A 13,628-nucleotide genomic window follows, 5' to 3' on the forward strand; every position below is an offset into this window, starting at 1 on the left:
TAAATAAAGTTTGCATTTCTTAACTTGTTGGTACAAGGCTCAGCTTATATACAATTCTTTCCAATCTGAAGCATTCATCAAATAATTTTTGGAGTGGCTATTTTTAAGTTTCACTATTTAGAAGTCTGTATATGAGAAAGGCATACAAGTGCAATAAATGAATGCCTTTGTCTTAAAGTTTCCTCTAGAACAGCAGCAAAACACTCCTCCTCCCAAAGAAAAGATAAATTTCCATCATCTTAAACTTCAGATGAACTTTAAAAAGCTTTGACAGCTTTAATCATTAGATTTTGATTACTACCTACCGAAGAAGAATGTGCCTGTAGCTACATAATTTAGCCTTCACTTGTTTCAGGTTTTAAAAATAGAAGAACCACCCTTCAGCAAATTAGATGGCTGTTTCTTCTCCCCATCTACAAGAAAGTGGTATTCACTTCTCAGCTTCATTTTCACATGGCAGATTCACAAAATTAGTAAGTCAGAGTGGGCTGAGCTGGTTTCCATCTTACAGAGCTTACATGATATTTCATAATGACTAAAAAGGTTTACCCCTATCATGCAACAAAGCCACCTCACAGTTTTGCTGTTGAAACTCAGAGCTCCTGCAGTGCTCTCTATTTGTGTGCTGCGCCTGGGTGGTTCCCAGGACTCCAGCTAGGCCACTCAATACGTTGCTCTGCTCAATATGCAGAGCAACCACAGCAAGGAAAGCCATGCTTCTTCCATCACAAACATGCTGATGATCAAGTGTCAGGACGCATACCAACCACTCTGACCATCCCTTACTTCCCCAAGTTATTGCAGTCTCTTGTGACAACAGTGAAGTTCCTGCGGGTACACGGAGGCTTATACAGATAGTAAAAATGATTTTTCTTTTCAGGCAGAATGGTTATCTAACCAGATTCACCACACAGATAATCCAATGCCAGTGCCAACTCAAAACACGGCAGAGAACTACACTGAACCTGTTTGAGTGAAGCAAATATGAAACCACACTTGCAGGAAATACCCACAAATTCTAATTCATCCGGCAACTAGCACCTTGCTAAGCTCCCGACTAACTATGTTTATAACACACTTCACATTTGAGAGGCTGACATTAGCGTTCTAATGAGCAAGTTAAGACACATGATCTGTTTATATAAAGTAAGTAGGGTGTGGGGGAAAGGGCTGAAAAGCCCCTTGAAACATGAGCATAATCATTCCTCTTGGTGAAGTTTCTACAGCAAATTCCACAGAATTTTCTACTTTAGAATTACCACAGCTACCTTTAAGGATCTACAGAGGCTTGTTGTTATCTCAGTTTTTAACCTGAAACCCTTCCATATAGGACACAGCTGAACAACTACTGATTCTAGCATTAATCACGCCCCATGATTTAGTACTTCAATAATTGGTATGCATGCAGCAGATGCAAGAGCTTTTTTAGAAGACAGTGTTGAAATTCTGCTCTTTCACATCACCTGTTTTCACCACCGGAAGGGTCTATCTCAATTTCTGAAGCCTGTGTGCATTTCATGGGTTAAAACTTTACATTCCTTCCATCATATGCACGATTCACCTGACCAAATGGGAAAACCTACCTCTGAAGTAGGCACTTCGGGCACTTTTTGTAAACAGGCAATGGATAAATTAAAACATATATACCAAAATATTATATTTAGCCATCCAGGACATGATCTAAAATAGCCACATGCATCTCAGATGCGCTTGCGTCGCTTCAGCAACAGAAGCAGCGCAGAGTGACTACTTTCAGTTTTTTAAGACGCTTATGTAAGTGGCCAGGATTGCTCTGCCAAAGTTAAGCACAGTCGGCTGGGCTGAACTCACATATCAAGCAGCTGCACTACCATGTCAGAGCAAGAGGAAGGATGTGGCTTCACAGTTAGTTTAGGAATACCCAAGCCTGTGCTACTGCCAGAAGGTACAGCCCTGCGCCAGCACCGCCGCTCACCTGACCTCAAGGTCAGGGGACAGCCCTAGATGAGAACCGGTGACAAGCAAGACAGCAGCAACACCTGCGGCTCCTCCTGAAGGTCACACAGTGACAGGGACTGCCCCTTCCAGCCAGCACAGGCCTCACCAGCTCAAGTCAATCATGGAAGCTCTTCTCCACACCCCCACGCTCATCCTGGGAAAAAGATGAGACTAGCTGCACCTTTGCTGCAAAGCCCCACTACAGACCATCACCAGCATCCCTCTTCAGCCTTCCCCCTTCCAGGTCAAGCAAAGCCACCTCGCCCTAATTCTCTCCACACACCACAGGACAGCCCCATATTGACTGTCAGGAGAGGTGCAAAACAAGGCACCATTTTTGGATGTGGCCTCGCAAGAACGACTGAAGGCAAAACCCACTGGTCACACTCTTGCTCCTGCTGCCCAGCACGGGCCAGTCCTTGCCAGCACAGGAGAGCCCTGCAGCTGGCTCAGGCTCCCTGTCCTGCAGGGTGGCCAAGACCTTTCCTACAGGCATCCCTGTCCCCATGGTAGGGTAGAGGTGCCAGCCAGCCTCAGCTCTCCTGCCTCACTCCAGGAATGTAGGCCATGCAGTAGCCCTACAATCATGTCACCATTTTCAGCTACTGCCAACTGTGACAGTGAAGGGGAAAGCCCATCAGAAATGTTTTTACTTTGCCAGCTCAGTAATGCTTAGGAGGGACTTTGGGCAGCTCCCCATCAGGAGCTTGAAATTGACCTGTTATACAATGGCTGCCTCAAAGTAACATGTATGAACTTTGTCCTGTTCAAAGCATTTTGCCCAGGGTTATATATAACCTTATTCTCCATAACAATTTCTGTAGCCTTAGATTTGACTATCAATAGAAGGTAAATATAAAGCTTTGAGCATATGCAAATTCAGCGTTGCAGTTTTGGAATGAGAGGTTCATCTGTCAAGAATGTTCAACTATCTTCCCAAAAAATATTAAGTGCTCCCCTCAAGCATACATCCCTTGTATTTTTTCATCTGGTAAACCAATTTTCAGTGTTAGAAGGTAGCACAACACAGCTTTAGGGTGTCAGACTTCTCTCAACCAAGACAACTTTTTCTAAACCATTTTGCTAATATGGTTTGGGGAGCTGCTGTCCAGTGCCCGGCAACACCAGGATCAACAAGAAAAAAAGAAAGCCATACACAAATCACTCACTCACAAACAAGACTTAGCGTGTTATATGCTGGCATTTAATTTTTGGTGTGTGTGTTTGTACCAAAGTTCTTTCAAAAGGTTCCCGTAACCTGGTATGCATTGCAGTGAGTAACTCTACATGAAGGATAACTCCACTGTAGGCGCCTCCATTACCACTAAACAGCACACAAAAACCCAGAGAAAGAGACCATGCCTTTATCAAATCCCAGAGAATTTAGTCCTTTATTCCCAAATCTCTTTTAACTCAGTTGAGAAATATAGCTCTAGTTCAGGAACAAATCCTTAGATCTGCAGGTACCACAACAAGATCCACCTATTAGCAAAATGCATCTGAAAGCAGACTTTATGAAAATGTCAAGATGTTCCACTACGCAAAGCAAGCTCATTGCAGAATAAGAAAAATCACTGTCAATGTTAACTACTTGGATTGCAGAGCAGAAGTAGGTAAACATGAACTGTAATGATTTGTGTTATTAATAAAGCAGAAGTAAAGCAGTTGTGCTAGCAGTGGTAAAGCACCTTCTCTACTCTCTCCAGCTGTCAGTCTCAACTATGCATATTTGAAAGCCATTTGGAAAAGACCCTGACAGCCAGTTTAAATCATTTCATGTTTCATACAACCTCAACTGAGTGAGACTGGTAGACACTGTTCTAATTTAAGTATTGATTTGTATTATGTTCCATAGGCTTCATGAAGTTCTGCACCAGCTTCATTCCCAAGTGAAGAAAAATTGGCAGATCCAAACAATACAAAGCAATTTGAAGTGCAATATCAATACTGATAGCAGTAGCACCTGGATGGAAGTGAAAAAACTCCTGTTCAATATGCATATTGAGATCCTGATCTACTATCTACTAGATCTAAACAACCAGAAGAGATTCAAAAATACCACCCTTTCTTAAACAGTTTAAGGGCTAACCATACCTGCCACCTTTTCTACCTATTTATTGTTACTACCTGCTCAGGCTTCTCTATGTAAAAACATCAGAAACCAAGTCTGGATGCTCAACACAAGCAAAATTTATTTAACTCCACTGTAGTATCAGAAACCACATCAGGCATATATCAGGCATATAGTTCTTGTGTTTAAACCCAAATATACTTTTATAGAATGCCATTAGTTGAAAAGTGGCACTCAAACCTCTCTCCTATCAAAGCAGTAAGTTCAAGTTCTCCCATGTGAAAATGTTAATACCCTCCAGGGAATGGTTTCACGTGACTGCTGCACAAGGAGGAACATTCCCAACCATCAATCCAAAGATTCATGTTGCATTCCTCATGTGAGCTTTACTTCTCACCTTGGAGAGACCAATTTGTGCACAAAGATTGTGTAACAAACCATCTAGTGGTGCACTGAGTAGACTCACAGGGGCAGAGATGGCACAAAAGAGGGGGGAATTATTGCAGTTAGGCTAAGATGGAAATGAAAGTAGCCATAAGGTCACCTCAGCCAGCCAGTGAAACTTTGCACTCATAGTGATAAGCCAAATAGGCAATTACAAATTATGCTCTCTCTGTTCCCAGCCTCTTGGATTATGCTGATAAACCAGCAGGTTCAGAAGGCCATCATAAAACTCTCACAAAACTTTAGACTATTAAAAAAGCATCAAACATATTAATAGAAGTGACTAACACATCTTTTGATGGGGACTTGAAAGACTCCTATCTCTTGAAACACCTACCATACAAAACCAAATGTTTTCCAAGCTTTTGGAGAGTCTCAGTGATCACCTTCAACTTTTCAGCACACTCTACAATTTTCTTTTAAAAAAGTGTGCTCTAGCTAGAAGACTTCTTTATTGCTAGTGGCATAAGTTCCTTATTTCAATAAAGACCATAGCACTATGGTTATTTCTTTCTACAGTGGAAAAACTCCACCAAACACAGCTAGTGACTCTTCCTCCTATCCCCATATGAAGTCACCAGTTGTTTAATTTTAAAATCTAGACAGAAGCCAAAATACACACCACAAGCAACACATCCTTGTATTTGCTGAGACATGGGCAATCCTGGAAGAGTCATGCAGGCAAGCCACCAGTCACTGGTCAAATAACAAGTGCACAAAAAGTTATGTGATTTCTACATAAGGGCACATCTGTAACCCTCCACTGAAGAGCACTTCTGTTTCTTTCACTGGTGTACGTAATGCAAAGGTGACTAAGTTCATCTTTGATTCAGAATGTTAAAATTAATATGAAAGTTTAAGTTTTAATGACGATGTAAGCAGGAAAAGAGCACACTACTATAACCCTTGGGGCATGTCCCAGAAGTTAAATAGTTGCTTAAAGCAGAGTGAGCTGAATCATCTTTCCTGCCTTGAGTTGGGGTTTGTTGCTATCAACTGTGCAGAGCATGGTACATCCTGGGCCTCCTCTGTACAGGACCAGACACTGTACACCAAGTGGTGAGAAACCAATAGTGTTGTTTTCCCTGCTGCTACCTTATCTTTCTGTGAATATAAGGGCACAAGTAAGGGTAGCAGATTACAAGTGATAGGCTCCCAGAAGTGTGTTTTAAGAACATGGTGTTTCCTGTACTCACTGAGAATTAAGACAACATCCAGCTCATACACAATATTATGAAAAATGAGACATGCAAACCACTGAAGTTCACTGTAAATAGGAAGCCATGCAGAAAATTACCTAACTCTCATCTAAAAAGCAGCATCACATTATAGCCAGCAAGAAGCCAGGGCTACCTACCCTAGCGCTGAGGCTTGTCATGCTTTAAGTGGCAGAACCAGCCAGATTTAATGCCCAGCACCAGTTTATCAAATGTCATCCTCAAAATGGATCTATACACTCTTTAACTGCACAGTGCAGTTGCAAACATGAAAGCAGAAATATATTCTCTTTCTCAGTCCATTCCCCTTCAAAGGCAAGGCAGATGTTATTTGTCTGCTCTGTAACAGCAATTACATATTATCTCTTACTGGACAAAAAAATAAGTTATATTTATTTTCAAAGCTACTTCTGATTTCTTTTTTAAATGCCTCCTACATTTTCCTTAGATTTCTTCTCCCACAAGACCTTTGAAATACCAATGGAGAAAGCCTCATACCTACTTTGCAATTCACCAAAATTAATCTAATAACACCTCCTGCTGTCATCTGTCAGTTAGAGTAAGATTTATAAGTGGCAGCAGAAATAATTTTCATAACGTTTACTGGAATACCAATACCTTGAACAGACAGCTCCTTCAAAGATACTGCTCATATCAAGTGAAATCTGTCACAAAAACTAGAAATTCACTTTAATTAACTGTATTTGAAAGCCTGATAATTCAAAAATAAAATACAAACTGGACAATACCATGTGTCTGTGTAGAAATACATTCTGTCTGAGTAGGTGCAAGATGTCTTAGTTTAATATTTTGCCTGTTGATTTCATTGTACATGTCACCTCCTGGAAATCCTCCTTCTATACTGCTCATTATCACTGCTTACATCTTCTGTGTGAAACTGCTGAACCCATTTTTATTTTTCACATGCATTAAGAGATGTTTCATGAACAAAAAAAATCTTACTTTTTTATCACTCTGCTGTTCAATTAATGAACATGGTCTTTTCAGCTAGCTGAAGCCTAAGTTAGGAGAACTTAGATAAAGTACCTAATATTAGGTATTGAAAAGTGGATGAATCCAATCTTTATAAAGGCAAGCTATTTTGAACAAATTAGCAAATCTTAATGCTTGTGAGAAATATCCATCCTCTATATAAAGTATCATAGGTTCACTTTTCTTTCAACTTCAACTTTCCTGCCTTCCTTGTTCTTCAATCTGTTAAACTTTGCAAGAAATAAAAATGTCTTCAGAGGAAATTTAACAGGTTTGTATAAAAAAGCCAAAAAACCTGCTTGAGACCGTTGCACACACTCTAGAAAACCAGTAGGCAGAGCTAATCCTAGCTTTTTAGACAATTCTGCAACTCCTAGATTTTATCTGGTTTTTAATTAAAATATTCCATAGACAAAGATCCTTATCTGCTGAATTGCAACTTTTAACAAGTCTTCTTCGTATTATTACTTAAGACAAGTAGAGAATACTAGAGAATACAGATTTAAGATTATTACTGCTATTTTATTGATCCTTTTGTAATAAGGTAAGCATGCATTTCTATTAGAGATCTTTTACAGATTCAAGCAGTCTTCTTTATTTCTCAAAAGATATTTACTTTTAAATGCCCAGGACTCATCATAGCTGTTTGCTATTCTGCATTAAATTTGGCTAACTGAAATCTGACTTCACCTTTAAATAAAGTGTGAATCCCTTTTTGTACTAGTATTATTTTCTCTTTAAAAACAGAGAAAACATATATAAAAATGAAGAGTTCAAACACTGAAAGACATTAGTGAGGTCACATTTCAGTGGTAAAGAATGCCATTAATATTTAGTCTACCTTAATGGAAGAAATTCGAGTTAGAAGATACTTTAGGTTATCTTGTCCACCCTCATGTCAAGGGAGACTTTCTTGCTATGGCATATTATTGATTGTTTTGCCACATACATTTTGAACTTGCCAGTAAGTTCCCAGTTTTAAAATCTTAAATGTTGGTGAAGCTAATTTCTTCCAAAGCATCTGTTTTTGAGGTGGCTTTAGCAGATCCAGCCTATGTCTCTTCCTTCTTAGTATCATCTCATGATTACCACCCATTTATCACATTCTTCTTTCCTAGTAAATTCAAACAGCTAAAAATAAAGATAACAGAAGTAATTACTAGACCTTTGTGCCTTTGCTACAGGACAATTTCAAGCCTCTGAATTTCCTTGGAAGCTTTCTACAAAACAGTTTAGATGTTTGCAATTTTAACAGCTGACAGAAGTTCTCTATATTTTGTGGTCCACAAAAGAGTGACTTCCTAAATGAGACTCTTCCTTTAGATTACAGTGGACTTCAATTTGCAGGATTACCCCCAGATTATTAGCAGAATATGTATTACACGAATGGGGATCCTTTCCTTGTACCACTGTCTGTATGTAATGCAAATTTGTGTAAGAAACCGACACAGTTTACTCTGCTAATGTGACAGAAGTCTTGTTTTTCTCTTTAAATTTCCAAAACCATTTGCTTCATATGCAGATGTTACAGCATGTGTGCTTACAAATAGCACCTTCACAATTCCCTTTACAATTAGTTTTGACTTGTATCATTTGAATGATCCACACAGTTTTCCATGTGTTTTCCTTTGAGTGGATAGAAGTAATAATGTTGCAATTTAGCACTGACATAGGAACATTGATTGGGAAAACCTGCAAATATCTGTACACAGCACAGCATTCACATTTCCTTCAGCAAACTCAGCCTGGGTCGGTTACCATAATCATCAGTAGGAGCAGCAATAAACCGAACCACACAATGATGCTCTTCCAGACCAAAAATTTCACAGTGAAGTGTGTGAGTTTTTTTCCTCACTGAATTCAGTGACCACTTTTTCCACTGACACCAAGAGTTTCCATTCATTATGCCATAAGTATTAAAGCCCTAGTACATTGGAAGCTATTCCTGCCAGAAGAGCCAACAGTTTAAAGATACACAAGTTTACTTCTATTGGAATTCACAATTTGTGGTGTTTGGAAGAAATCCTTGAAAAGTGCCAACAAACAGCTCAAAAAAAATGGCCCCGGCTATAGCTACAGCTACCACCTTCTGAACACACATTATCAAGAACCAAGGAATTGGAAAGTTATCTAACCAACACCTTTCCAAGTACCGAAACACATTATTTTAACCCAAATTCATTGGGATCCAGGAATGTTTTAGAGATGCAGTAGCTATCCTACAGGAGGTAGTTTTCCAAAGGCACACTCACTTCGTTCCCCAGGAAGTCAAGATTGCCAACCACTAATGATGAAGATATATCACAGGTACGGTGGGCTTGGAACTTGACTTCTAAGAAGGGACACGATTTGAATAATCACCTAGCCAGTCACCTCTCAAGGACCAGCAAACATTCTCAGAATGAGGGTTTCAGGCACAGCATAAGATACTTTAAGGATTTCTGTAATCTGGATGTTAAAATGACAAGAAAAAAAGCCCCCGAAATTTTGTTCCTGTTCTCGTCACCAGCCCCTACAGTTTAATAAGTCAAACGTAAAAAAGATTTTTGTGGGGTATGGATCAGGCACAGCACCACATAACCGCCTGTTACAGCTGAACTCATACACTGTCCCTCAGGCTGCGAACCCTGGGACAGACTCAACCACAGCTCTCCGTTCCTAAACGCTTCGCCGGGCTCAGGCTGAGCCCTTTCCTGCCCCTGGCGAACACCACTCGCACGGCCGCTCTGAAGGAAACGCTCCCGGGGACAACAGACCGCTTTTCAAGAGATCTTCCTCTCGAAATCATAAGTCCTTCCGACTTCAGCCTTTACCGACTGACCGAGGGGCTCGGCAGGAAGCCAGGGCAGGCGGCGGCGCGGACACCCACCCCACTCCTCCCCACTGCGAGCGCTGCCTCCCGCGCTCGGCACCGGCCAGCCATCCCCGGCGGAGGCTCCAGCCCGCTCCCAAACTCACGTGGTGCACCAGCCAAAGGTTACACGCACCGCCGGGACGAGGATGACACCGCCGTTAGAGGCGCTTCCCACCGCGGAGCGGCCCCGCGCGGGGACGGGCTCACCCGCGGCGGAACGCCCGCGAGGGCTTCGCTCTCCCGGCCCCCGAACCAGTGCCGCATCCCTTCCTCGTCCGCGCCGGTCGATGAGCAGCCCGGCTAGGCATCGATAAATCAAACCAGCCCGTCCGCTCCGACGGAAAGCGGCGTACGACTCAGCCGCGGTCAAAAACACCGCCCTGGGGGCACGGCGGGCGGGCGAGGCTGCGCGGGTGCCGGGCTCCCAGCCCCCGCGGGGCGGCGAAGTGCCCGGGATGTCGGTGTCGTGCTGCCGCAGCGGGCTAATCCCGGCTACTTAACCCGGCGGGCGGCGGGGGCTCAGCACCACCTTAATCCACGACGTGAGCGCGCCCGCCCGCAGGAGCTTGCAGGGCCGTGGCGTGCCGGCCGCGTCCAGCCGCCACCTCGGGGTCCCCGACGGTGTGGCTGTGCGCTCCCGCGGCGGCTCAGCCCCGCATCCGCTGCCCTCAAGGTCACGCCGTGCCCCGGCTGCACGGAGGCGGCCAGGTGCACGCTCCGGTTACCTGCGGGGAGAACCGGCGAAAGCCCAGGAGCGCGGCACGCAGCCCCTCCGGCCGCGCCGCCCCCCCGAGCGAGCCCGGCCACGGCTCGCAGCCCCGCGGCGGGAGCGGAGCAACGCTGCACCTGCCGCCGCGCTGCTGCCCGGTCTGTCGGCGCGCCGGGAGGAGGGCCGCCCCGAGCCGCCGCCGCGCTTACCTCCGCGCCGTGGGGCCGCCACAGCCGCCGGTCGGGGGCCAGGACGAGGCGCCCGTAAACCTGACGCCGCCCGCTCGTTCGCTCGCCGAGCGCACAAGGTCCCCGCGCTCCCCGCCCTGCCCACGGCCGGCCGGCCCCGCCGCGCCGCCCCCGCCCTGCGGCCGCGCGAGGAGGGCGGGAGAGGGGGCGGGGGGGTGAAGCGGCGACCGAATTGGGGAGGGAAGAAGGGAGGGAGGGGGCACCGGCGCGGGGAGAGCCGGGGGAGGAGAAGGAAGGAGGGAGGGAGGGGGGCGCGGACCGCCCGCCCCGCCCCCGTCGCCTCACCGGCAGGAATCAGCGATTCGCCCTCCTCGCGGGCGCTCCCACCGTCGCCGCCGCCGCTCCCCGGGGCCCGCCCGCCTCCTTTCCCCCGCACGCACCGGGCAGCGCCGAGCGCGCCGCCGAGCCCCTGCGCCGCAGAGCAACCGCTACAGGAGCCGGGCGCCACCGGGCAGGGCGGGGCGGGGCGGGGCGGAGCGCAGCGATCCGCCCGCCTCCCGCCTCCGCCCGCCCGCCGCGGTCACTCACTCACCCGCGCCCGCCGCCCCCTCCTCTCCCGGCGCCGCGGCCGCCGGTCCCCGCCGCCTCCCTCGCCGCCTGCGGAGCGCGGGCCACGTGACGGGGCCCCTCTGTCGGCCGAGGAAGGGGGGTCTCGACGTGCGGAGTCTTCAATGGGGGAGGTGGAGGCGGGGCCCCGGTAGGCACGGCGCCCGCGGAGGCGGAGCCCCGCGCCGCTGCCCGCCCGCCGCCGCCGCCGCCACTGGCGGGCGGGAGGCTGACGCGCTTGTTTCCATGACGTCGGCGGGCGGGGCCGCGGCGTTTGATGGAGCCCGGCGGGCTTCGGGGGTCGGTGACTTTGCCACGAGCGGCTCCCGCGGGGCGGGGCGGGGGCGGAGCGAGGCGGGCTGTGGTGTCGCGTCCCTCCGCCCGTGGGTCGCGGGCCGCCGCCAGCGGGGACGCGGGCTGCCTCGAAGGGGCGGGGATCCCCCGGCGGCCGGAGAGGCCGCGGTCCCACGAGGGAGGGGCGGCCACCGTCCGGACCGGGGCCGTGCCCGGTGCCGTCGGGGGAGGAGCCCTGAGGGACCGCCGGGCGCCCGGGGCGCGGTCCTCCCCTGCCCCAGGGGGCGCGGGGGCGCCGTGCCGGGCCGGGCCGGGCCGTGCCGTGCCGTGCCGGGCCGGGCCGGGCCGTGCCCGCCGGGGCAGGGGCGGTGTCGCCCCACGGCCTCCCCCTCCCGAGAGCAGCCGGTGGGAGCCGCGTTGGCGGCTCCTGAGCAGCGGGCGCGGGGAGCGCGGCGCAGCCTGGGCGAGGCGAGGCTCTGTGTGCCGGGCTGCGCTGCAGCAGGAGGTCCCTGTTGCGTGGGGCCGCTGGCGGGTCCGGAGAGGCAGGAACCAGCGTGTCGCTCGCTGCCGACCGTGGGGATTAGGGAGCTCCGGATCCAGCCTCCCGTCAGGCGTGTCCGCCTCTCGGGGAGCCCTGGCAGCTCCCCCAGGAGAACGGGGAACGTGTAGGGGCCGCAGGTGTTCAGTGCTTCCCAGTCTCCAGCCGAAGGCTCTTTGATTGGAGAAAGGAAAACAAATGAGGTTATCAAGGTTTGAGCCCGAGTGAGCTGTCCGGAGAGACGCTGGAGGTGAATAACAGGACTGAGAATTACACTGGAAATGAAAACCCTGATTTCAGTTCTCTTCCAATGCAGTAGACCTCCCACTGCCCCCTCCCCCCAACGAAAAATACCCATCCATAAACTATGTCATTCTGTAACCCATTTGTGTGGGGGTTTGAGATGTGTTTTGACACCCTCCACTCTCATCTGTTGGACATCTCGCTCGAGTGACTGGCCAGCTGCATCCCAGGTTGTCAGGTTCTTTGAGCCTGCCATAAATACCCTGCTTCACCTTCATTATCGTTCAAATCCTAGCGCTGCAAAGGAAATGAATGGAGAAGCTTATGCAGCTCTACAGTCGCAGACCCGAGATGATGCAGAGCCTAGAGGGTTAAAGCAACAGGATGAAGTCAGCACAAAGCAGCCCACAAGGACTGGCAAATAAATAAATCATCCTAACTACGCTATTATTATGGCTTGCCTGAGGTTCATTGTCTCTTTCTTTTTTACCTGAATGTCTGTTACATTCTTCTCCTTGCTCAAGAGAAGCAATCAAAAGGGATTGTGAGCAGTAAATGGCTCCTGCCCATTTTGAATGTTGCTAAAAATACTACCTTACCTCTCCATATCTAGAGGTCAATTGAAAAATCAAAATAATGAGGTAAGCAATCCTGCAGGCTGTTCTGTTGAGGAGATTTCTTGCATTTCTTCCCAGAAGGAGAATATAAAACTATGTGAACATACATAAAACAAATTCTCTTGCATTCTGTTTGCAGTTCAGCACCCTCCTCTGCACTTATGGCTGTAGCTCAGTGAGGCTTCCTTCCCCAGGCATTTGGAAATTACATTTCTCAATACAGCTTTATAAGACTGGCAGATGTGTTCTGCACAGTTCTGTCATATCTCCTGGCTCTCAGGCAGATAAAATTAGCTTTGGTACAGCTAAGAAGGAGATGATGTGTTTAAAGCACTGCAGTTTGGGTGCATGTCTGTACCTGCTTCCATTTGTCTTGAGGGAAGGTGGGTAGGTTGTGCTTCAATACTTTTTCTATGAAATGGGAATAATGTCCTATTTTATTCACAGGAAGGGAGCAAAGGTGGGAGGGGTGCACATAATCATTATCTTTTATGACAGAATTCTCTAAGTGGATACATTTTTCAAGGTACACAATAGTCACTTAATGTTCCTTTTCATTGATACACAGGGATAGCATAAAAACATGCAACACATTGACTGAAAATAAGGAGGAATTTCTTATATCTCCACATAATCTTCTCCCTGAGGATTTAAAAATTTTCCAAATTAATCCTCAGTATCCAACATGCTTCATGATTTTTTAAATTTTATTTTCTTTTTGTGAAAAAGAGGTTCTCCTGCTGTTTCTGAAGATTAGGACGTATAATTGACTAACAGAAAACATTCTCCATAATGTAGGTCACCAACAGTATAAAGCAAGCAAAACCGAGAAGCAGAAAGGACTATTTCTGGAGATCTTTCATTTAACTTTTGGAGA

The 13,628-nt window shown here is 47.3% G+C and overlaps 1 protein-coding gene across 9 annotated transcripts in view; it reads right to left on the minus strand.

The window, feature by feature from the left end:
- The window catches only part of ATP2B1 (ATPase plasma membrane Ca2+ transporting 1), a 60,190-nt gene extending 49,005 nt beyond the window's left edge, over positions 1-11,185 (minus strand). For 2 of the 9 annotated variants that reach the window (XM_064419683.1, XM_064419690.1), the window contains exon 1: positions 10,799-10,956. The gene's annotated coding sequence lies outside the window, so the exon portion shown is untranslated. Of the gene's footprint in view, positions 1-9,660; positions 9,963-10,281; positions 10,395-10,474; positions 10,697-10,798; positions 10,957-11,045 lie in introns of those variants that run through there. The other 7 variants (XM_064419685.1, XM_064419688.1, XM_064419691.1 and 4 more) reach the window with 7 other exon arrangements.
- Positions 11,186-13,628: the final 2,443 nt, after the last annotated feature.

This window comes from Passer domesticus, chromosome 5 (assembly GCF_036417665.1).
Source record: "Passer domesticus isolate bPasDom1 chromosome 5, bPasDom1.hap1, whole genome shotgun sequence".
NCBI lineage: Eukaryota > Metazoa > Chordata > Aves > Passeriformes > Passeridae > Passer > Passer domesticus.